Genomic DNA, 24635 nt, shown 5'->3' on the forward strand with positions numbered 1-24635 from the left:
TGTTGTATTAGGCATTATAATTTACTCTAGAGGTGACAAAATAAAAATGAAGAAGCACATAATTTCTGTGCAAATATTACATCATTTTATATAAAGAACTTGAGCATGTGCAGATTTTAGTATCCTCAAGAGTCCTAAAACAAATATCCTGCAGATATTCATTCAAGAGACAACTACATCTTCTCTCCTTGCTACCTAGGGATATTGCCTAAAAGCCTCATCTTTTGGAAATTTGGTTGTTTTAAACTTCTTTGTGTCCATAGCTAATTCACAGCTTTAAAAAATATATAATTTTTTGGTATAGTACCTAAAATTTCTTTTTTCATCAAGAATACAGGTTTTGCAAATCCTCCTACATTTTAACCAGAGTGGAAAACAATATTTCTTAATAATGGGTTAAAATTCAGTATAGGGATGGTGCTTTACAATTTGCTCCTCATAGCCTCATAAAATGACCAAGTGTGCTTCTGTAACAATTTGCCATTTCCCCAAAGGGAGAAAAATGACATATGGTGCTCTTTCCAGAAAAATAAAAAGGAATAAATGCTGCCTTGCATTCTAGTAATTGAAAACCAGCCTCATTGCTGCTGCTGACACTGGAAATTCCATATCATCTGTCTAACATAGACACCTCTATTGTTATGTATTAAAATAGCACTTACTATATATGGAGTTGGTTATATACAGTAACTGTTTATAATCAAATTTCCATAAAGATTTTTGGATACTAAAGTGAAAATAATCACAGACATAGAGTGAATGAGATAGAATCCAAAATTTGATGATCCATCTTGGTCAAAGTGCTCTTTCCCTAGATTGCATTAGCATCATGGATTTTAACATAAATGCAGTACTGTTACCAGTCTATCAATATATTTTACAAATAGATCTGGACACTTTATGGTTTAGAAATACTCTTCCAAGAAAGTGTCCTCTGAAGGAATTTACACTGTCATAACAAAGTATTCCCTCCACAAGCTAGATAGAGCTACAAAGAACCATTTGTTTTTCTGTGTATCAGAACATTGGATTGGGACATGAAAACATTCCAAAGCATCATGAGTCTGAATGTGCTTTCTTGTACTAGAGAAGAAAAGACCAGGGCCAGGGCCAATCAATCATATATATTCTTCAGCAAAGAAAAATGGAATTTATTTTACAGTTGTCATAGATGAAGACTCTTTTCCATGACACTTCCGTGTACTATATGAATTATTCTTACATGCATTTTTGTGGCTTTGAGGAAAGTTGCTAGTTTGGGTGGGAAATAGATTTTGTGGATTCTAGGGATAAACTATTCCCAACGTGTCATCATTTTGACTGCAAATTCTTGATCTAGAATCAAGAAAGAAAAAAAAAATTGTAAAAAGGAAAAAAGTTATCCCATATCTCTTGGATGTTTTTCTCATGATTTTTAACCAGCCTTTCTGAGTTGACGAGGCTCTTTTCAATATTATATATTTTGTCTTCATTATCTGACGTTCTGGTTTCTACTTGTTCCATTCTGTTAGTGATACTCTCGATTGAGTTTTTAATTTGGTTTATCATTTCCTTCATTTCTAGAATTATTGTTTGATTTTTTTATAATCTCTATCTCCTGATAAAGATGCTTAACTTCTTCTTTTATCTGTTTATGTAATTCATTTTCAATGTGTTCTTTCACTGTTTGAATTTGCTGTCTCGTATCCTCTTTAAGGTTCCATTCCATCTGTCTAAGGTGTTCCTTGAGTTCTTTATGTGACCATTTTTCTGTTGACTCTAGGTCCTCCTGAATATTTAGGCTGTCCTTCATTGTTTGTACTCCTTTTCTTCCTTGCTTTTTTATGCTGGTCATATTACTTCTTGTTCTGTTTGAGTGCTGAGTTACTGTTGACTCTTATAAATTTATTTGCAACTCACTCCAGTAAGATTGGCAGCCATTATGAAGTCAAACAACAACAAGTGCTGGCGAGGATGTGGGGAAAAGGGTACTCTTGCACATTGCTGGTGGGGCTGCAAACTGGTGCGGCCAATTTGGAAAGCAGTATGGAGATTCCTGGGAAAGCTGGGAATGGAACCACCATTTGACCCAGCTATTGCCCTTCTCGGACTATTCCCTGAAGACCTTAAAAGAGCGTACTACAGGGATACTGCCACATCGATGTTCATAGCAGCACAATTCACAATTGCTAGACTGTGGAATCAACCCAGATGCCCTTCAATAGATGAATGGATAAAAAAAATGTGGCATTTATACACCATGGAATATTACGCAGCACTAAAAAATGACAAAATCATGGAATTTGCAGGGAAATGGATGGCACTAGAGCAGATTATGCTTAGTGAAGCTAGCCAATCCCTAAAAAACAAATACCAAATGTCTTCTTTGATATAATGAGAACAACTAAGAACAGAGCAGGGAGGAAGAGCAGGAAGAAAAGATTAACATTAAACAGATACATTAGGTGGAAGGGAAAGGGAGAGAAAAGCGAAATTGCATGGTAATGGAGGGAGACCCTCATTGTTATACAAAATTTCACATAAGAGGTTGTGAGGGGAACGGGAAAATAAACAAGGAGAGAAATGAATTACAGTAGATGGGGTAGAGAGAGAAGATGGGAGGGGAGGGGAGGGGGGATAGTAGAGGATAGGAAAGGTAGCAGAATACAACAGTCACTAATAGGGCATTATGTAAAACTGTGGATGTGTAACCGATGTGATTCTGCAATCTGTATTTGGGGTAAAATTGGGAGTTCATAACCAACTTGAATCTAATGTATGAAACATGATATGTCAAGAGCTTTGTAATGTTTTGAACAACCAATAAAAAAAAAGGAAAAAAAGTCCTCTGGCATTTATATTGTATTAGGCATTATATTTAATCTAGAGGTGGCAAAATAAAAAGGAAGAAGCACATAGTTTCTGTGAAAATATTACATCATTTTATATAAAGAACTTGAGCATGTGCAGATTTCAGTATCCTCAGGAGTCCTAAAACAAATATCCTACAGATATTCATTCAAGAGACATTCCTTAACTCTTGTTACATTTGTCAAACTGTATTCTTTTACCTTAAGTACCCATCTCCCAATTTTCACCCCAACACTTTAACAAAGATGCTTTTTTTCTCAGTATTGTTGGGTGGGCAATATAGACACCTGTACCCTAATGAGGAATCTGTGAATTTGGAATGTCAGGTCATTTCCAGTAGGTTTTTTGTTTATTTGTTTATTTTGCCACATTCTTTATTCCCTAATTAAAGTGTTTAGTCCTAGGTAAATAGTATCAATCTGGATCTTTTCCCAAACAAAGCTCAACATGGATCTAAATAAAGTTGTTGCCCAGAAAGATGTCTTCAAAGGAGGCTTTGCTTTGGCAGTACAAAGATTTTGAGAGTTCTCAATAAGAATACCTTTCAAAGCATGTGGTGCCACATTCTGTCCTACAGAAGCAATAGTGGGGCACAATTTTCCCTGAGTAATAGCTTTGACTGTTGAGAACTTATATAGCAGAAAACTGCCTTTGTTTGATAGACTATTTATGGGTGGGAAGGCAGTTCATCCCGCCTGGTCTGTGACAGCAGAGCTAAAATACTTCATGATTGCAGTCAAAGGAATATGTACCACAACATAATGGAATCTACAGCAAAATTCTACTTACCATGAGGAATATACGTGTCCTAGAAAGGCAATTTGTAAATCAATGGAAATGTAACTGATGTGACACAGCAATCTGTATACGGGGTAAAAATGGGAGTTCATAACCCACTTGAATCAATCTGTGAAATATGGTATATTAAGAACTATGTAATGTTTTGAACAACCAACAATAAAATAATTAAAAAAAAGGAATATACGTGGGTGTTTTCTATTTGATTCTTTTTTTCATTTTCAGAAAATTCTTATTTAGACCCATGTGTAATACACTGAATATATATGTTTTCCCCCAAAGTCCATATATTGAAGCCTAAATCTCTGATAGGATGGGATTTGGAGGTGGAGCCCTTGGGAGGCAATCACGTCATGAGGTGTCGACCTCCTGAATGGGATTAGTGCCCTTAAAAATCATACACATGAGAGCGCTCCCTAGATCCCTCTGCCCTGCAAGGACACAGTAAGAAGATGTCAGTCTCTGAAGGAAGTTGGGCTTCATCAGACATGGAATCTACTGTCACCATGAGCTTGAACCTTCCAGTCTCCATAAATGTGAAAAAAAAAATGTCTATTGTTTATAAGCCACCTAGTCTATGGTATTTTTTTTTTTCATGGTAACCTGAATGGACTAAGACACATGGAACAGATTTTTAGACCCACGTTGACTATAACCTACCATCTGAAAAGTACAACTCTATAATAAATCAGTAAAGTAAGGGAAAGCTAATCTCCTCTGAATAAAGAATTAATAGGCACTTAGGAGTGATGGGAGAAGTGGAAAAAGTCAAGGAAAAAGAAAGCTGGAACCTAAAAAACTGGAAAGAGTCTAGAAACCAGGAAAATAATGGCCATAAAAGAACATCTCATTGACCAAATGCATGAAGGCATCTAAGTGAGGGTTAATGGTCTATTTTAAATTTTCTAGAGACAATAATGTAAATGACCATTAATTGCTAGAAAACATCATTAAAACTGTGCTGCATTTTCAGTTTTGTACCTGTTACAATTAGGAGAGATGGAATAAGGAGAAAGTGAATGAGGTACAACAAAGAGAGATGCAAAACATGGCATGATCCTTCAGATACTGAAGCAGTTCATTTAAGCTCAGAGCACATAACACCCTCCCTCTCCCAAAGCTCCCCCTGGTGTGGGTGGCATTAGATATATGTCAAGGACACTGATTTCATGGAGTGAAGACAAGTCTATTTTCTTTGGCTCTACAAATCTTAGATGACTACAGATAGTATCTGGAGTACCCACCCACATTTTATTCAGAATTAAGCTAAGTGTTGGGGTAAGTTACCAAGCTGAGTATTTCTATTCAGAGGAAATGTTTCACAGAAGCACACTCTATCTACTCAGCGCTTACAGTAAAAGCATCATTTACTGGGGACTTGGTGCTCTTGCTCTCGAGCATTCAAGGGTGGTCTCGTTCTGCCCTTGGAAAGGCAAATTTTGCAGAGCAGTCTTTGAGCTCAGAGCAACAAATCAACTCTGTCTGTCCTCATGTTAACACATGTACTTTCTTAGGTGTCAGAGTCTGGCTTTGGTATTTGGTGTCAGTATTTATTCTTGCTTTCTCTCCCCTATGCTGGTTTAACCCAACCAGTCATCTGGTTCCTAAATCAATCTTGACCAAAGTGGGCCAGAGATCAGCCAGCTTTGATCTACCAGCTGGTGCCATCTGAAATGATTCTCATTGCTAATAAATCCAGCACCCAGGAAAGCTGGGGTGAGCTCAGGTCGTCTGCCTGTCCATTGTTCCTTGGCCAAAAGCTAACCTCTGCTCTTTGTCCAACTTCATCTGACAAGGATGCCTAAATTTTTAGAGGGTCCTATCCCAAACTCCAGTCAACTTGACTGGCACCCTGTGCCCTTGCCTGGCTACTGGATCTCCTCACTTGTGTGCTCAGCTACAAGCAGTAATCCTACCAAATTGTGTGAATTTCCTCATCTTTCCCCACCACATGCATACATCCTACTTATGTTAATTGACACCCTTTCCAAGTCCTGGGAGCTACCATGTCCCATGTCATGATTAGCTAGCTCTTCTTTGAGGCCAGCATTGGGCAAGATTTTTTTAATGGCCACCCACTTCCCTGCCCCATCTCCATTTATAGCCACCAACTGGCCCAGATGACCCCCCCCCATCTAATCTAACTCCACTTTTTCCTCTTTCTCACTTTCCAGAGTGATGGGGCGGGGTAGGAGGTACAAGAGGCTTATGAACTTGTCTCGTGCCCGGTGGAAACACTCAACATGAGGCTATTTTCAAAATGCTTTTTGAAAAGAACCTAACAAATATCAGACCTTTTCTGTTTCTTTCTCAAGATATGGGAATATCATCATAGAAATATTTTTACATTCTTATTTTTTCTTTCATCATAAGTCTGTTTCCCTAAAATGTTTTCCAAATTGAAGATTATGTGTGTCAGGTCAACTTTCCATTACAACAACAAATATCTGAGATAAACAACTTATAAGAAGAAGTAGTTTGTTTTGGCTCAATTTTGGAGGTTCCAGTGTTATGACTAATTGGCTCTGTTGCTTTTGGACTTGTGGTCTAAAAATCAGGGTGAGAGTACATGCAGAGCAAAACTACTTACCTCATAACTAGTGAGTGAAAGGAAGAAAGAGGAAGAGATCAGGGTCCCATGGTCCCCTTTAAGGTTACAACACCAGTGGGCAGAACACCTTTCATAGGCCCTACCTTTTAAAGGTTCCACCACCAGACAATAGTGCAAAGCTGAGAAACAACCTTTTGACATATAGACTTTGAAGAGCATTCAAGAACCAGACTGTAGGGCTGGGGTTGTGGCTCCATGGTAGAGCGCTTGACTAGCATGCGTGAGGCACTGGGTCTGATATCCAGCACCACATAAAAATAAGCGAATAAAATAAAGGCATTGTGTCCTTTTACAACTTAAAAAAAAAGGATCCAAACTATAGCACCGATTATAGGAATTCCAATCATTGACTCCTGGAAAGCAGCCTCGTGCTTCATGCTTAACTATAGGTGTCAGCTCTTCTCCATGGAAACCCATCAGCAGTAGCCTTCACTCTCAGCTTGGCTTGCAAATGCTCCCTTTACCTCACCACAGGTACACCACAAAGACACTTTTAGCTTTATAATTTTAATGCACACTCTTTGCTCTGCAGAGTGATTAGTTTTATGCTGCCATGAGATAATACATACAAAAAAGCATTAACAGGTTTGGCCATCACTGCAAATCAAATCATACTGCGTCGAGATAAGATTTGTTCTCCTTACATTGTAGGGGGTCTCCCATTGTTCTCTATCCTCTATCCCACATATCTTTTTAAATGCAAGTGTATTTAAATGCAAGAAAATTAATCTTTGTCTAAGAAATTCACACTCTTAGAGAATGTTAGTAGTACCTTGGGATAATACCAAACAATAGAACAACAACAAATATTTTTCAACCCTGTTACCAACTCTCATTCCTAGGTCTGAATGACCCACACTGAGTGAGCAAGTACTTCAGAATCATTGATCTGTCTGTATTTCAGGCCCCACAGATAAACTAACATTGCTTTTTTGTTCCCAGCAACTCCCAACCAATTTTTTTTTTTTTTAAGGAGGCACTAATTCTGTTTAGGTTTGAAGACAGAGTTGTGATTTCTAATTTTTTTTATTTGATCAGAAAAAGAAATATGATTGCTGTTTGAAAATTTCCCCTCCACTTAGAGAGCAAATTTAAATAGCATTGATGATGGTAAAACATATGCTTTTCCCAAAAGTTCCTTCCAAAATTAAAGAAGCACATTACTGTCAATCTCACTTTAGTTTCCTTCCCAAACAGCATATTAGTTCTCAGATATGCTTCTGTGGGAGCCCCTGCTGTGTGAATATGCTGAATCTGTGCACTGCACCAGATTCATATTGTGTGAATATGCTGAATCTGTGCACTGCACCAGATTCATTGGGATGGCAGCTATCAAAGTGCAAATAATCACTCAGGAATCGACAAGCCGCGGAGTCTTCTTTTACTTGTGTTGACTGCAATTCATCTGTCAAAGCCACTTTACATCCCTGATATGTGTGCTATTAACTCTGTCATAGAAAATTAATCTAAGTGATTTAAAAAATTATTTCTGAATTTTAAGAACAGGTGACCGAATTTTATATAAATGGAAGATGACTTTCTGGAATTCTACCGAAAATTCTAAATGCATCAGGAGTTGCATTTGTGTTTGTCCCCCCACTTCCCTCTTTGAGAAAATTTTACAGTTCGGCAAAGCCTGACCTAAAATAACAAAGAACTGGAAATAGTTGCCCAGGCAAGAGAATCTGACCCCACCTGCCTTTTCTCTCCCCAAAGGCATCTAGAATAAGATTTCTTCTTTGTTGCCAGGAGAGAGAAAGAGGCAGAGGATACCAAAAAAAAAAAAAAAGTTTCTTTCTCTATTCAAATAAAATATAGGAAGATGCTGGTTAAAATTACTCTACAGAGAGATTTTTCATAATTTCAAATGTTTTGGCTGGCTGCTCAGAGAGTTCCCACAAAGTTATCTCTACCTTGATGAATTCACTACACCTCTAGGTCTGGTCTCAGGCTGGTGGGTTAAGAAACTCGATTTTATTGAGTACATTAGAAGCACCTCTGTCACCCCTCAGAGGCAGACTTGCTTTAATCAAGTTCACAGAGACTGAAAGCCTGTTTATTATTGTATAATGAGAGGCAAGCATATGGGAAGCCGAGTTATTAGAGGGTTTCACAGAGAGCGCAGAAGCAGAACACAGGAGTGAGGTGATCTTAAAATGAATCTCCCAGCTCAAAGTGCTTTAGGCCGTCTCGGCAGCCTCAGGAATAGCTGTGCCAATGAATCATAATGCCAATTTATTGCACCGAAGTTCTCTCTTCCAGGATGGTGTTTGGATGCCTCAGCATTGATTTGGAGGGAACTCTCTTTGTCCCTGTTTCATTATTGACCAACTCCTTTGGTTTAGACATCTGAGGATACTATCTTGGCTTCTCCTCTTTGGCAACCACAGCAATCAACCCCATCTGCTGTGTTTAATGCCCAAGTCTTGGAGACGGTTGTGTAGTATGTGCAAGATGTGTGTACAGTGCTCACAGGTACTTGCTACAGCAATTCTGACAATGAGTAAATCTAGAGATAATTAGTGAGCACCTACCGTGTGCCTGGATCTCTAGTAGTCAGGGTGACAAGTGCAGAAGAGGTATAGACAGATCCTGCTTGGCCTCCAATGGGGTTAAGTCTTAATAAACCCACCGTAAGTTGAAAATATTGTAAATATTATAAATTGAAAATGCATTTAATACACCCAAACTACTGACCTTATAGCTCAGCATAGCTTACCCTAAATGTGCTCAGAACACTCATGTTAACTTACAAGTGGACAAAATCATCTAACACAAAGCCTATTTTATACAAAACCATTGTATTAATCTTTGAATATTATATAAATATTCATTGTATAAATCATTGACTATCTTAGGAAATTATTTAAATACTGTACTGAAAATCAAAACCAGACTGATTTATGGGAATGCAAGTCACCATGAGCAAGTCAAAAAGTATCAGTTGTAACACCCCGAGTCACAGTTCATCTGTACGGCCAGCCCCTGAATGCTTCTGTCAGTCTGTGGAGGGTAAAGAAATGTAAATACTTAAAAACCATAAATGGTAATATAAAATTATAAATGCAAAAGGAGTTAAAGATGGAAGAGTCACTACCAAGTTCAAGGGGTGACTTCATGAAAAAACTGGGGCTAAGGTAGATTTTAAAGGGTGAAGGGGAGGGGAAAAATCAGAAATTGAGGTAGAATTAGAACAGTCTGGTAAGTGTTGACATGTTGTAGGCATTCAAAGATGTATGGTGAATAAATAAAGGAAGTTAGACGAATAAGATCCCTATTATAGTGTGGGGAAAAGTAGAAAAGTCCTGAAATCCAGGAAGAGTCAAAGAGATGTGGCATCTGACTAGATACACTAAAAGTACTGGAGATTCTCTTGGAATGGTTGTTCCTTTCCCAGCTGAAGGACAAGCATGTTATGGTGGCATGACTCGTTCTGTAGAAATTCTACTCAAAAACTCAAAACTACCATCTTAATGCAATTTTTAGACAAATTTTCTGTAATGATCTTCATAGAGAGTTTTACATAAGAACCAACTACCTATAGCATTGTCTATTCACCCATTCTCTTTTTCTAAAATTAAGCAGAAAGATTGACCCTTTTATTTGTATTTTTGCCCAAGTGTTTGCTTTTTTTTACCCCTCGTTCTCCTTTTCCTATTCATTTATCCACTCAAGAAATATCTAGTGCTTATTATTTCCAGGCATATGCTAAGCATAGAGTGTGCTCTTGTTCAAGGAAACTGACAAGATGCCTACTCCCTGGTGGAAAGAATAGACAAGAAGTGATAAATAAATGAGAAATACTTAATAAGAAAAAAATGCAGAGAAAGAGAAAATACCTAATAAGAAAAAAACTTGCAGGAATAAGATGCAGCAGTAGAAGATGACTGTGGGGAAACATGGTGGTCTGAAGAGCCTTCTTAGAATGGGAGACATTGAAGCCAAGACTTGAATGACACAAAGGAGCCAGGTTTGTGTGTGTGAGTGTGTGTGTGTGTAAGAGAGAGAGAGAGAGAGCGAGCACGTGTGCCTGCATGTATGCACATGTGCCAACTGGAAGTGGGCCATGGGAGCCTCATGTTCCAGGCAGAAGAGCAGTCTGCGGAATGGCCCTAAGACAGAAGAGTCCATAGAAAATTTGAAGACCCATAAACAACAGTAGTTCATCGTAAGTGTGTTGGGTTGAAGAATGGAGGGTGTGGAAATAGATGAAAAATACAAGGCATAGCTCATTCAGCGTTCAAAGGCTGAGTAGAATTTGGATTTTTGTCAAAGGTAAATAGGGTGCTCCCTCCAGTCAGAATGGCAGTTATCAAGAATACAAGTAACAACAAACATTGGTGAGGAGGTGGGGGGAAAGGTGCACTCAGACATTGCTGGTGGCACTGCAAACTAGTGCAACCACTCTGGAAAGCAGCATGGAGATTCCTCAGAAAACTTGGAATGGAACCACTATTTGACCCAGTTATCCTACTCCTTGGCATATACCCAAAGGATTTAAAATCAGCATACTATAGTGACACAGCCACTTCAATGTTCCTAGCAGCTCAATTCACAATAGCCAAGCTATGGAACCAATCTGGGTACCCTTCAACAGATGAATGGATAAAAAAATGTGGTACATATATATAATGGCATATTACCCCATGATAAAAAAAATTAAATGGCATTTTCTGGTAAATGGACAGAACTGGAGATTATCATGCTAAGTGAAATAAGCCCATTCCCCCACCTTGCCAACCCCCCCCAAAAAAAAGACCAAATATTCTCTCTGATATGTAAATGATAACTCACAGTTAAGTGATGGGGAGGGAAGAATAGAAGTTCACTGGATTAAACAAAAGGGAAAGGGAGAGGAGATGGGAATAGGAGAGGCAGAAGGATGAAGTGGACATAACTTTCCTATGTTCTTATAAGAATACTCAACCAGTGCAATTCCATATCATGTACAACCACAAAAATGGGAAGTTATATTCCATGTATGTATGATAACGTCAAAATACATTCTACTGTTGTGCATAACAAAAAACAACCAATAAAAAAATTAAAAGTAAGTAGGATGGTGTCAGATTTATGCTTTTGAATATGCCCCTGGTTTCCAGCTAGAGACAGGTTTGAAGCATGCAAAGTAAGTGTACAGGAAAGGATGCAGCCCTGGTGATAGCCAGCGGTAGCTCGGATTGGAGAGTGATGAAGTAGGTGGATTTAAAACACATTTTGGAGGTAAGAAGTTCATTAAGGGACTGGAATTTAGGAGGGAAGGGAAGAAGAAAATAAAACGTCTTCTTATTAATGTCTCTCTCCCCACCGTCTTCCTATACAGATAGTCAACAGACTATTAATGATTTTTTCATTGTATATAATTCATTTTTCCTACCTGAAGTTAAAGAGGAGTTGAATAGCAGCATATCCCAAACAAATCAACACCCTGATTTTAGACAGTACAACACATAAGAAGCAGAAAGAGATGAAATAAAATTCTCAAATGGCCCTTCTAATTGTTGAAGAAAGAAAATCAGTAGCTACTAACATACACATGTCATATTGGTCATAAAACAAGAAACCATTATGTTTTGTTATTAATCTGCTAAAGAGACCACAAATAATGTTATGTTCCCTATCTTTGGCCTTTTTTTTTTTTCTTTTTGACTGAGTTGAAAAATTAAGTCTGTAGGTTCCTTGGTGTCCTGGATCCTTGCCTTAAAACAGCCAATACCAGGAAGACTTCTTCAATTTAAAGTCTGATCATTAAATTAGAAGTGACTTAAAAGAACTAATTACACATGGGAGATTTGTTCCTTTCAAGTAGTAGGACACAGAGCCCGTCACATCCTGTACTCTAAATTACAGTTATGGCTAAAATGGGTCCTGATCCAAGCACAAAAATCCTTCTCCTATTTTGCAATTCTCAATTAGAGGTGTCAGTCCTAATTGTGATTTGGTTCACAAGTCTTACAACACAAGTAAAAGCCCTTTATGGTTTTTGTGTTGTTCTCTTCTCACATTTAGCCACCACTGGGAGGTACTTATCTTTAGACAGTCCACTGACTCCACAACAAGTATATCTTAAAGATCCATTTCTTGTTTAAGAATCATGCTTGTCTGGGAGAAGATTGTCAGAAATTCAGAATGTCTGATGAGCGCATCTAGGCAGTGACTATGTAAAGCAAACAGAAAATGACAGTTCCGTCCCTGCAGTGTCAGGAACTGCATCATGACTTAACTTCTACCTTAAACGTTTGTCCATAATGTGATGCTCTAAAAATAGTTTGCAGAACAGAACCTCCTCTATACTTGTCCTTTCCAATGCCAGGACACCCTTCTGTTGCCAGACTTGTGTCCCTGAAATGTTTTCTACATGATGATTCTCTCCTTCTCCTCTCTAACCTCAAGAAAGTCCTTGATTCATCTTGTAAATAATCTTCTAAAGATCCTGTTTCAACCGCATCTCATTATTCCTGGATGTGAAGGTGAACACAATTTTTAGATTTAATCCTACCACAGAAACTTCATCCAAGTAATTGCATGCATTGTATCCATCTTTCTAATATGCAAGTCTGGGTTCCACATCCAGAAATAGAGCAGAAAAAGAATGGTTATGGATTGAATAGTGTCCCCAAAATTATTAGGTTGAAGTCATCCCTCCACAGTACTTTGGAATGTGTCTTTATTTGAAAATAAGGTCATTGAGGATGTAATGAGTTTGATTAAGATGGAGTCATGTTGGAGCAGGTTGGGCTCAATCCTTTATGCCTGGTGTCTTTATAAAACAATGCCATGGGAAGACACAGGGGCACACAGAGAGAAGACCACATGAATCAGAATTATGATGCCACAAGACAAGGAACTGCCAGAGGCTAGGGGAAACACCTGGAACAGACACTTCCCCAGAGCCTACAGAAGAAACAAGTGGCACATATTACTGAGCCCCCTAAGAAATAAATACCAGGATCTAGAAAGTGTCCTGCAAAGCTTAACCTTCCTTATGAACTGTCATGTTCTTCATTGAAAGATCCTTTTATTTTAACACTGTATGTTTTTTATTAGTCATGAAGACCTTACCCAACTCAGAAGTTCCTGTTTGCCTAGGCCAGGAGTCTCCATCCTAGAGTCATGCTAGAAGAATTCAGGTGATACTATCCTGCTTGTGTAGAACTCTCTCAGCATCTTCCCACAGGCCACATTACCCAGCTGCATTACCAAGGAGGATATTTTCAAGCCAAACACTGCCTTGGCATAGCCTTTGGAACAGAGGTAGACCCAAATCTTCCATATTAGAAAGAATAAAACTAATACAATGAGTTGGATAAAATTTCCGTGGTAGGACTGCCAGATGAAACCTAAATCATGTTCCCTTTTGCATCCAGGAATGAGAAGAAAAGTGTCAAAGCAGGGTTTTCAGAAAATTATTTATTAAAATGCATCAAGGAGTCTCCTGAGGTCAGCATGGAGAAGGGAAGAATCCTAGTGTTGAAGAGTTAAGGTATAGATGATCAGTACCAGAAGCATGGCTTAGCATTGGAAAGGAACAACCATTTAAGTGCACTGGAAGTACTGTTGTGCAGAAACTTCTAGACCTTCACCCATGGTCATATGGACAAAAAGTAAAAATATATAGGAATAAGATATACAGTTTGAGGGCATTAAGAACTCAAAGCTCAGCAGAATTGCTATAACAAGTTAGGAATGAGAGCCCTCACCACACACAACACTCCTGATGATGGATATTTCAGGCCCCATGGAGGCTCCAGGGAACTGCTTCTGCAGATTCTGTCACCAACAACAGCACCAGGAATGACAAGCAAATCCTGCAGTGAGAGGTAACTCGCTATGTCACAAGGAGTTCAAAAAGGATATGTTCAGAGTCCTGCATGAAATATCATGTAGGAACTAACTTACCTGGTTGGTAGAAATTTAAAAAGAGGATGTGGGCAGGGCATGGTGGAGGAGGGGCCAGAGAAAAACACTAATTAGTGATTTTTCTTATGATCCTGATTTTTATTCCCAGGAAAAAGTGACCTGAGAAAAGTAAATGGAGTTTTCTTCTTGAATGTAGCTGGTGTTAATGAAGAGACTTATATATGAGCATAGTGTTAATCACAGAAAAATCAGGAATACATGTGAGAGTTCTGATGATCCGGACATTTTAACTAGCGAGTTCACGCCATTATTATTTATAAATCAATTTCATGAGTGAATGCCTATTTGCTGATTCTCTCACCTTATCAGGGGAAGAAAAGATGAATATGTGATATGCCTCAAGAGTCCTTAAAACTTGGTTAATCTTATACAGAATAGAAGAACAGAAAGGGGCAGATGTAGATAGGATAGGTAGGGGCAGCTTCAAGAGAAAAGATGGCCCAATGCCGACAAGATGAATAGATCAAAATGAAATTCAACCAGTTAAAAAAAAAAAACAAAAAAAAAACCCAGCAATTTTTTAAAATATCTAAAAGCTGCTTTAGAAGTGGCATGCTTCCAACTTCTCTAACAAAGTAATTTGCCTTTCTAATAAGAAGTACCTCAGTTATGATTCTGGGAAAGTTGAATCTCAGAGGAAGTTGCTCAAGATCAAATAAATTATTAAAAGAACCACGGAAAGATGCTAAAGCTCCTGAATTCCATCTGGCCCCTTTCTCTCGCCAAAACACTAAGCTTGTGATTCTGTTGCAACCCCCTGAACCCAAAATAGGGCTAAAGCATGGCAGGACATGGAATCACCTTCCCGCCTAAGTGAAAGAGTTTCCTTTCCTCAGTACCAATGACTTCAGCTTTTTCCATGTATTCCTCATTAGAAATTCTGTCACCATCTTTTACAGAACCCCGACTTGTGAGGCTAAATGTTTAACTGTTGGCTTAATATCTTCTGATTGAAAAATGGGCATGTGTTTCTCACTTCCACCTCACTAGGTTTGGACATAGCTCCCCTGTGAGGAAATACGACTCCATGTCCAACAGCTTTTACAGCTGCAAAAGGGCGTGGGACCCAGTAAGGGCCATGGGATTAAGGGGAAGGAGGAGGGATGTCACTCATAGCATGCTGGGATGTTCCCAGCTGCATATGTGGTGTGGGTGGAAAGGGGGAAATATTGAACAGGAAACATGGACACATTTGGAACATTTCAGAGAGCAGGCAGAACCCTAAGGATTATGTTAGGATCAAGACCTCTATACCAACCAATCAGAATATCATCCCATGAGAAGAAACACAGAGAAAGAATGTGTTGACAAATTAACCCTTACGTTCAGTGCTCCTTACATGTGAAAGAAACAGCTCTTTATATATCTTCTTCTTTTGGCCTACAAGCTCTGTATCACATTGGTATTAATGTAGTTGGTTCTATTAAACCATAAGGAGAAAAAAAGAATTGACTCCAAATACTATCTCCCCAATGGCCCTCATAGTCTTCCTTTATGAGATTCTCTTCTGTAGAAAAAAAATGGCAGCCATTTCTAGGAATAGTATATATAAAATAAGGAAGTATCCTCATCCAGAGAGAATGTTCTAATGTTACCTGGGGATTGTCATAAAAGGGCTGCCTACACCACAGAGAACTCAAAGTTCAAGTTACTCTTCTCAACAAAAGGAAAATTAAGAACACCACTGTTCTTAATATCTCTGTTAACAACAATGTCACTGTTAACAAGAGTGTCACTGTTAACAACAATGTCTCTTGAGTGAGAGACCCAGACAAACAAGAGCTGTATACCATCATGTCAAAGGCAAAGTCATTCCTGAGGTAAAAAATAATCCTGGGTGTTTTTGCACAATGCTGGGTAGAGAATAAACTATTTAGAAAGCAATTAATAAAACTCTATGGTGAACCTCAAGGTAATTTTGGGGGGCATAATTAGAGTCAAAGGTTTCTGAATTTGTTTAAAACTTAGAATAATTACTTTTAAAAATATCTACAGATGTTTATCAGTCAGTTTCAATAAGAATAACATAAGATACATCTGGAGCAGAACTCTCCAAGTGAATCAACAGCACATGGGTCATGTGAGATGAAAAAAGAGAATTCCTCAGCCCCATCATCAATTTCTATTGAGCACAAATTAAAAATTTAGTGGTTCATATCAGAACATTATTATGTATTACATCTGCCTTACCATGTGACTGCATTTCAGTTAACTATATTGTGAACTATTATTCTCATTTCATAAACTTAATTCTATTTCAAATAAATATACTAGAAACCATCTATGGACCAGGAATTATGCCAGATATGTCCTAAAGATATAAAAAGTATGAGTTCCATCATTTTAAAAACACCTTTATCTGTTTTGTGATTCCTACATCTTCCTCCAAATACTACTATAATAAGCCAGGTGGAATGCAAGGGACCAGTATAATGACAGTGGCTACACAGAATGCAGAAAACAGATCAACTTCCCAGCTTAAGAATTCTACCTTAATGTAGGGTATGGTAGTGTTTGCCTATAATCCCAGCAACATCAGAGGCTAAGACAGGAGGACTACAAATTCAGAACCAGACTGGTTAACTTAGTGAGACTCCCATCTCAAGATAAAAAAATAAGAAGGGCTAAAAGAAATAAAAATAAAAATAAATTAAAAGGGCTGCGGATGTGGCTCAGTGGTAGAGCATTCCTGGGTTTAATCCCCAGTACCACTCCCCCCGCACACACATGCACACACACGCAATTCTTCCTTTTACTGGAGACACTGCACTGCATAGTAAAAACTTTTCACATCACTACACACTACTTTTCTGATTGTTTTTAGAAACTATTCGGTAACCATATAATCCACTGAAATGGAATTTTAAGTGTTCAAAAGAACTTTTGAAGCCAGACACTAAAAGTACATTTGGGATCATGTAAAATTTTAGGGTGGCTATTTTTGAATTGTGCTCATTAATACATATTCTTGTGCTAAAAATGGAGAAGCCACAGTTGAACTAATATTTAAGCAATATAATAACCTGGAAATCTGGAAATTTCTAACGCCTTGCTTTCATCTCTGGGCCAAACTAGGAGCTTTCATTAAAATGAAAATCAAACTTAAATAGCTTGGACACTTTCAAGCTGTGAACATCAACCATATGTGCAAACCTGGGCAAGTTCTGTCTCCGTGGGATTTTGTGAGTGGGAGGAGGAAATGGATGATCAGATGACTGGACAGATGTTCAAAGAGATCCTAGGATGGCAAGTCAACCTGCATCCATTTCAGCTTCCTTAGAGGCAAGCAGAAAGGACAAACAAAAACCTGGAGGTAGAGCAAAAAAATCAAATCACAAGCCGTTAGACAAGCAGCTTGAGGACACCAGATTCAATTAATAGCAATCACAGTTTCTTAGCAATGAAAACACTTTAGAGGAAGTGAAATGAAGGTGTAAAAACCTAGTCAATTTGTTACTACAACAGTGGTGCTTTAAATAAGAGAGTATCGAACTCAATACAGTTTTTCAAATCTATGCATCATAGCTGATATAAAAACAAAAAGCTCAGACTTGGACTTTATGAATCAGAAGTAACATTTCCTTTGCCTTTGATTTCCAAAGAAATGTGAATAATGCTCTTTTCTGCTTTCAATGGCTCACAAGGGCCTATATAGAAAGTACCTTCTTTAAAGAAGTTTGCATAAAAACCTAGGAAAATGAAGAGACAAAAGTAAAAGAAAGTCTGAAAGAATCTCTTTTTATATATGTTACTCTTTCAGGGATCTTGTTCACTGAGTTTTCTTACTGTGGTCACTGGGATCAGTACACAGGACGAACAGAAATCACAACAGGTCCCCATGGATAGACACATGGACATCAGGACACTTGTGACACCATTAAACAACTCACTCTGTGCCAGCTGGTTGAAACCATTTCACACCTGTCTTCTTGGAATCCACATTTAAAGCTCTTCAAAACTGTTCAACATCTAACTATTCTGAGTTATGCAGAGGTAGCTTTAGTGGACCTTGGACCCTCATGAATGTTGCCAAACCATTTAACTACTCGTCTGTCTTCCTCTTCCCCTCTTCCCCTCTTCCCCCCTTCTCTTTCTTCTCCTTCTCCTTCTCCTTCTCCTTCTCCTTCTTCCGGATTGAACCCAGGGGTTTTCCACTGAGCTAAATCCCCAGTCCTTTTTTGTTTTCTATTTTGAGTCAAAGTCTCACTAAGTTGCTGAGGCTGGCCTCGAACTTGCAATCCTCCTCTCTCAGCTTCCCAAGTTACTGTAGGCGTGCACCATCACATTTGGCTGGTTGTCTTCTCCACACAATTTGTTCTAGGACTTCCCTTCACTTTACCTAACACTTCCATTTGCTTTGATTCAGGAGTCCACTTTCAAAAACCTTTTTTTGCTAAAATCAATATTTGTAAGTTTAGTCAATAACTGAGAGATAAAGGACTAGGTTAATTAGATTCTTCTGTCTCCCTGCTCCCCAATGTGTTTATCAGGTTGAACCTATTTTCCATTTGCTTCACTAAGTTGGTACAGATTTTTTAGTAACTAGAGATTCTCAGCTTCTTTTAATTATATAGTTTGCATGAAAAATAAATAAAATGAAAACTTATGTTTACATCAACCCTATACACTAATACTTATAGCAGTTTTATTCACAATTGCCAAAAATAAGGACTATCCCAAACACCCTTCACCTAGTGAGGGGGTAAACAAACTGTACCTATAAGAGAATACTAGTATTACTCAGCAATAACTTTACTATCACTGTCACATCCTATAAAAACATGGCTAAGCCCCAATGCAACATTCTAATATTAAACAAAAGAAGCTAGACTCAAAAGGCTGTAAACTATGTGATCCAATTGACATGACATTCTAGAAAGTGCAAAATCATGGGGACAGAAAAGAAGTCAAGGGATGGACAGAGGCTAGGGTGGGAACATAGGAGCCTGAGCAAGCATAGGGAGCTCTAGAACTGTTCCTCATTTGGTTGTGGTAACCATGCAATCTGTATGCATTAGTTAAATGGTGACATGACATTTTACTATATGTAATTATACCCTAGAGATAGAAATTAATTAATAAATAATGGATCAACATTTGAAATGAGAAATACAGAATGATGATTAAGGCACCTGAGAATCAAAAAGAAATATGGCACCTTCTGAATCTGGACTTACATATGGTTGACTGTATCGAGTCTCCAGATCCAAGAGCATTACTAATGAAATCAAAATGTTATAAAAGAAAATTAAGAACAAATTAGCAGAATGAAGCAAATACAATTTCTGCTTCCTATGTTTGCTCCCCAACTATGCTTGCTTAGAGTTTGACATATTCATAGAGGACATTATAAGGGCAGGTAGATCTAAGTTTATGAATAGGCCATGCTCCAAAGGCCTCTCCCAAGTGCCTTTGTGAATGAGGAACATATGATACTGTCTTTATCCATCCCAGCTGCTATAACAAAGCATCTTAGATTAGGTAATTTATAAACAATAGAAATACATTGCTTACAATTCTGGAAGCTGGAAAGTCCAAGAATAAGGTGCCAACAGATTTGGTATCCGGTAAGGGTTCCTTCTGTGCCTGAAAGATGTCAACTTCTTGCTATATCCTAACATGGTAGAAGGAGCTAATCAGCTCCCTTGAGTCTCTTATATAAGGGCACTAATCCCATTCTAATCACTTCCTAAAGTCCCCAGCCCTTGATACTATTGCCCTAGGGATTAGGTTTCATATGAATTTGGGGGGTGGGGGGCCACAAATATTCAGGCTGTAGCAGGTATTATGAAAAATGTTACAGTCCGCTCATACATTTCTAGACATGTCTTCAAATCCTGCCTACCCACAGTGAAGGTCAACAATGGACCTTTGGGTGCTAAACTGAGGATATAAATAGGTGGCCAAGGGGTTGTAGACAAAAGGAAGCCTGGGGGTCTGAATCAATTCACCCTTCCTTGTTGTAGGGCCAGTCCTAGGCAAACTTTAGAAACAAATGAATTGAGTCTTCAACTTGCCGTCCTTCCCATAACCCCCTTCCTGTTCTCCTAGCCCCACATCCTAGGGGACACTTGTCTTGAAGAGACTTCAGTCCTCAGTGGAGGGTCTATGCTCGGGTCTGTGGCCCTCCTCAACAACTCTGCCAACTGGGTTTTAGGAGCGAAATGACTTCAGAAAATTGCTTTATGTTAAAGTATAAAGAACAAAAAGTCTTTTGATTCTTCCAGAGGTATTTGTAATTAGAAAGAAATGCACCACTGAATCAGGAGGAAAACTGATAATGTGTTTACTTTAACACCATTCATTTTAAATGAATATGTTCAAACCTAAAGTATAGTTTCTTGCCCAAGACAAGAAGAATCTAACTCAAGTAAATCACAAATTTATAACAATGTAAATATTTTAAAACAAACAAACAAAAAAAGCAGTTTTAAAAAAGAAAAGATCCTATGTTCAGTATTTGCAAACAAAGTTAGTGTTTAGGAATGAACTAACTCCAACTACCACCAATTATATCACTTTTGTAATTTTTCTCTCCTTGTTCTCCATTCCTACAATGTTCATATAAACAATGGAAGAGTTTACATATTAAGTTCTTAACACTTACAAATGAATCTAGGAGACAAAAATTCAGCTTTTATTTATTTTTATTTTTTTAGATCAGTGGAATTCTGGAATAATCCTGTTGCACAACTTTCCCCAAACTTCTGTCATTCAAAAAACCACCTTCATGGTTTTTGCCCTATCTCAGACTGCTGTACAAATATATCCTTCATATTTTTCTTCAGAAGTTTCATTGAAAGAAAACTCTATTTAAAATAAAAATAATTAGTAATTAGATATTAGTATACTATATTAAGTCTGAAAGAGTAAAATAATCAAACCCATTAATAAACAGGAATGTTCCTAATAAAACATCAACAATATTTCTAACAGAATCCATGCAAAGCCACAGAGAAGCTGCAAAACATCCAGTGATTTCTTTCTTTTAAAAGATCAGTTCTTTCTTACCTTCCAGCTCCCTCACTTCCTTCTATCCTCTGAGCAAAGTTCACTGAGATAAGAATGTGCTCAACTCATGGCAACCAATCTAGTACTGAGCTGGGCTCCCTTCACCATGAATTAGCTTTCTATGGTTGCCGAAACAGAGTTCCAAAACTGAGTGAATTAAAACAACAGAATGTATTGTTTCATAGTTCTGGAGGCTAGAAGTCTAAAATCAAATATCAACAGAGCCATGGTCTCTTTGACAGCTCTAAGGGACAATCTTTTGTTATCTCTTTTAGCCTCTGGTATTTGCTGAGGTACTTGACATTCTTTGATTTATAAGTAGGTGCTTCATTCCAACCACTTGGCTACAATCTCCCTTTGTGTCTTCATGTCATCTTCTCTCTCTGTGACCCAATTTCTTTTACTTATAAGGACACCATGTTGGATTAGGGTCCATTCCAGTTTGGACTTAATTACCTCCGTGAAGACCCTGTTTCCAAATAAAGTTACATTCTGAGGCATGGGTGGTGAATATTTCATCATATCTTTGGGGATAAGACCCAGTTCTACCTATAACAAGCCCTTTTAATCATTCATCACAAGTCCAAATACTATGGTAGGTGGTTCTGACTCCCTCTCCCTGGATGTTCCACAATCTGTGCATATTGCTACGGTTGAGTCATCTTAATTCTGACTTCAGATGTGATCCTCATGATCTTTGACAGCTGTGTTTCAAAAGTTCTAATGTCATTTTAGATTGTCTTATGAATAGAAGCATATGCACCATCCTTTGCTAAACTCCGTTCTAAAAAGCCCAGCCTAAGCTCGGTACTAGCCAAGTATGTATTACCCTCTGGGTGGCATGACATAATGGTGAGAGCTTATAACCCAACCACAGAACTTCATCACTAGCATGCAACTGAAAGCACCTCTACTTATTAGCTGTAAGTTACTGATTCTTTCTAAACCCCAGTCATCTTATCTTTAAAATAAAGATATAATTTTATTATATAATGGGAATTGAAAAAAAATACATACAAAGTGCTCATGAGCACAGCCCAGGCAAATGCTAGTTATTCAAAAAAGTTGGCAGAAATGATTAATAGTAACATCAGTTGCTAGTTTAAAAGGAGATATTGAGAATATTAATTTCTGCAGCTTTCTAGGATTTGTAAAATATCACAATGATAGTGCTGGCCTGGTCTTTAGAGAGTGTGGTCCAAACTCTGTGTCCTTAAGAGGAATAAGCTGAGCACCTTATGGAGCAATTGCCTTGCCCAAGTTCCTAGGGGACCGACCACTTGGAAGTTTCTGGGGTTCTCTCATCATCAGTAACATCCGAAATAGAAAACTTTTCCTAAACCCTTTTAATTAGACACGATCATATGTGTGAACTCTTTCCTGAAAACAGCACAGGCTAATGAATTTTTTCCTTTCTTGTTCTAGTTTTCCATCAATTCCTTTCAAATGTCAGTGATAAATCCCTAGTAGGAGGACTTAATCAAACTGAAGGTGGAAACAGAAAATGTGATGACAAGCCTGCTTAAATTAGGCATAATAAGGTTGTTTTTAGAAGTGAATTATACGGAAATACCACTTATTTTCATTCCCCCACCTGGCCCAGTAAATGAATGAATGAAATTGTATAATTAACTTTATAAATCCTTGAACATGAAGTTTCTCTGGTTTTCTAAATTTAAACACCATCCAAAATGAAATGTCAGAAATGAATATCCTTAAAGAAAGAGGGAAATTAAAAATTACAAAATATATCTACCTCTTTAGATTTTATTAAATCTCTATGCTTAATATTAATAAAATATAATATCATTCTTAGCCTTTTTCCCTTTGTCTCCTGGCCTCAGGAAATCAGAATTGAGCTCGGCAATAAGTTCAATGCAAAAATTTAGAAATATGGTTGTCTTGGTTTTCTGGCATGATTTTTTCTAGTACTTTCCTTCTCTTCCCTGTCCTTTCTGGCCACTCTTTTTCTCCATTCACTTGTACTTTCATTTATTCTCATATTTACTGAGATCCTCTTCAAATACTAAATATTGGAAAATGGAAGATGGAGGATGCTGAATTGTGCCCCCTCCAGATTCATATGACAAAGACCTCATTTCTATTTCCTCAAAAAATGACTATCCTTGGAAATTGGGATTTTAAAGAGATAATTAAGCTAAGATGGGGTTACTGGGTGGACCCTCATCCACTATGACTGCTGTCTTTATGAGAAGAGATGATTAGGACACACACAGAGGTACAATTTGGGAGGACACAGGGAAGACATCCATCTGTGAGCCCCAGAGAGAAGCCTCAGAAGAAATCAGCCCTGTCAACACCTTGACTTGGGGCTCCACCTGCAAAATAATGAGAAATATGAGTGTGTAAGCCATCTAGCCAGCAGTGTTTTGTTCTAGCAAACAAAATTCTAGGCAAAATTCCTCCACCCAGGGACTTACAATCCAGAGGGAGAGGCAGGTGGGAAATAGGAGATTACAGTGTGGTCATTGCTCTGAAATATATAAGCACAAGAGAAAGAGCTGCCCAGATTGAAGGTGGGAGACCCCAGAGAGGGCATAGAACCTTCCAGAACAAAGGAAGAGTGTGTTCCTGTGTCAAGGTCACAGTTAAAACACAGAGGGTATTGAGAGATTTCAGGAGGTTTGTCACAGCTGAAGTGTGAGTAGAACATGGGAAGGAGAAGTCAGAAAGCAGGAGGAGCAGTAGGAAAGAGGCAGATCAGAAGAAGCCTCCCCAGCCATGCTGAGGCTTTAGGCCTTGTTTCAGAGGGCAAAGGGCAAACATGGAGGAATTTAGGCAGAAGAGGGATGTGGCAAGCCAGCCATGGGCTCTGGGTGTGTGAACTATGAGCATTGAGCACATAAGTGGACTGGACTGACATCGCCTCTCTATTTGGGCTAGTGACGTATGTGTCCTTTTTGCTCTCTCTGCTTATGATCCCCACGCAGCACGAGGTAGGTATGACCTTCCAAGATGTCAGTCAATCTGACAGCAAGACATCACAAAGCTAGACTCAACCCCCTGAAACCTGATCCCTTGCCTCATTTGAATGGCTTCTCCCCAGTAAAACCCAGGTCTAAGGCATGCTCTTTCTCTTTCTTGCCTGCCTTGTCCCCCTTTTGGGAGTTGTGGCTGAGGAGCAGTCACTGAACCCAAAAAGGTACTTTCTGTGTCTGTGTCTTTATTTAGTCAGCCAAATTCACTTGGAGTGACCCTGATTGATTGAGTCACATGTCCCCACAGAGGGATAGAGTCAAAAGATCACTACAGATTTTCTTTATCCATTCATCTACTGAAGGGCATCTAGGTTGGTTCCACAGTTCAGCTATTGTGAATTGTGCTGCTCTAAACACTGATGTGGCTGTGTCCCTATAATATGCTGTTTTTAAGTCCTTTGAGTATAGTCCGAGAAGAGGAACAGCTGGGTCAAATGGTGGTTCCA

This window comes from Spermophilus citellus (genome assembly GCF_964194105.1).
Source record: "Spermophilus citellus genome assembly, chromosome: 6".
In the NCBI taxonomy this organism is placed as follows: domain Eukaryota; kingdom Metazoa; phylum Chordata; class Mammalia; order Rodentia; family Sciuridae; genus Spermophilus; species Spermophilus citellus.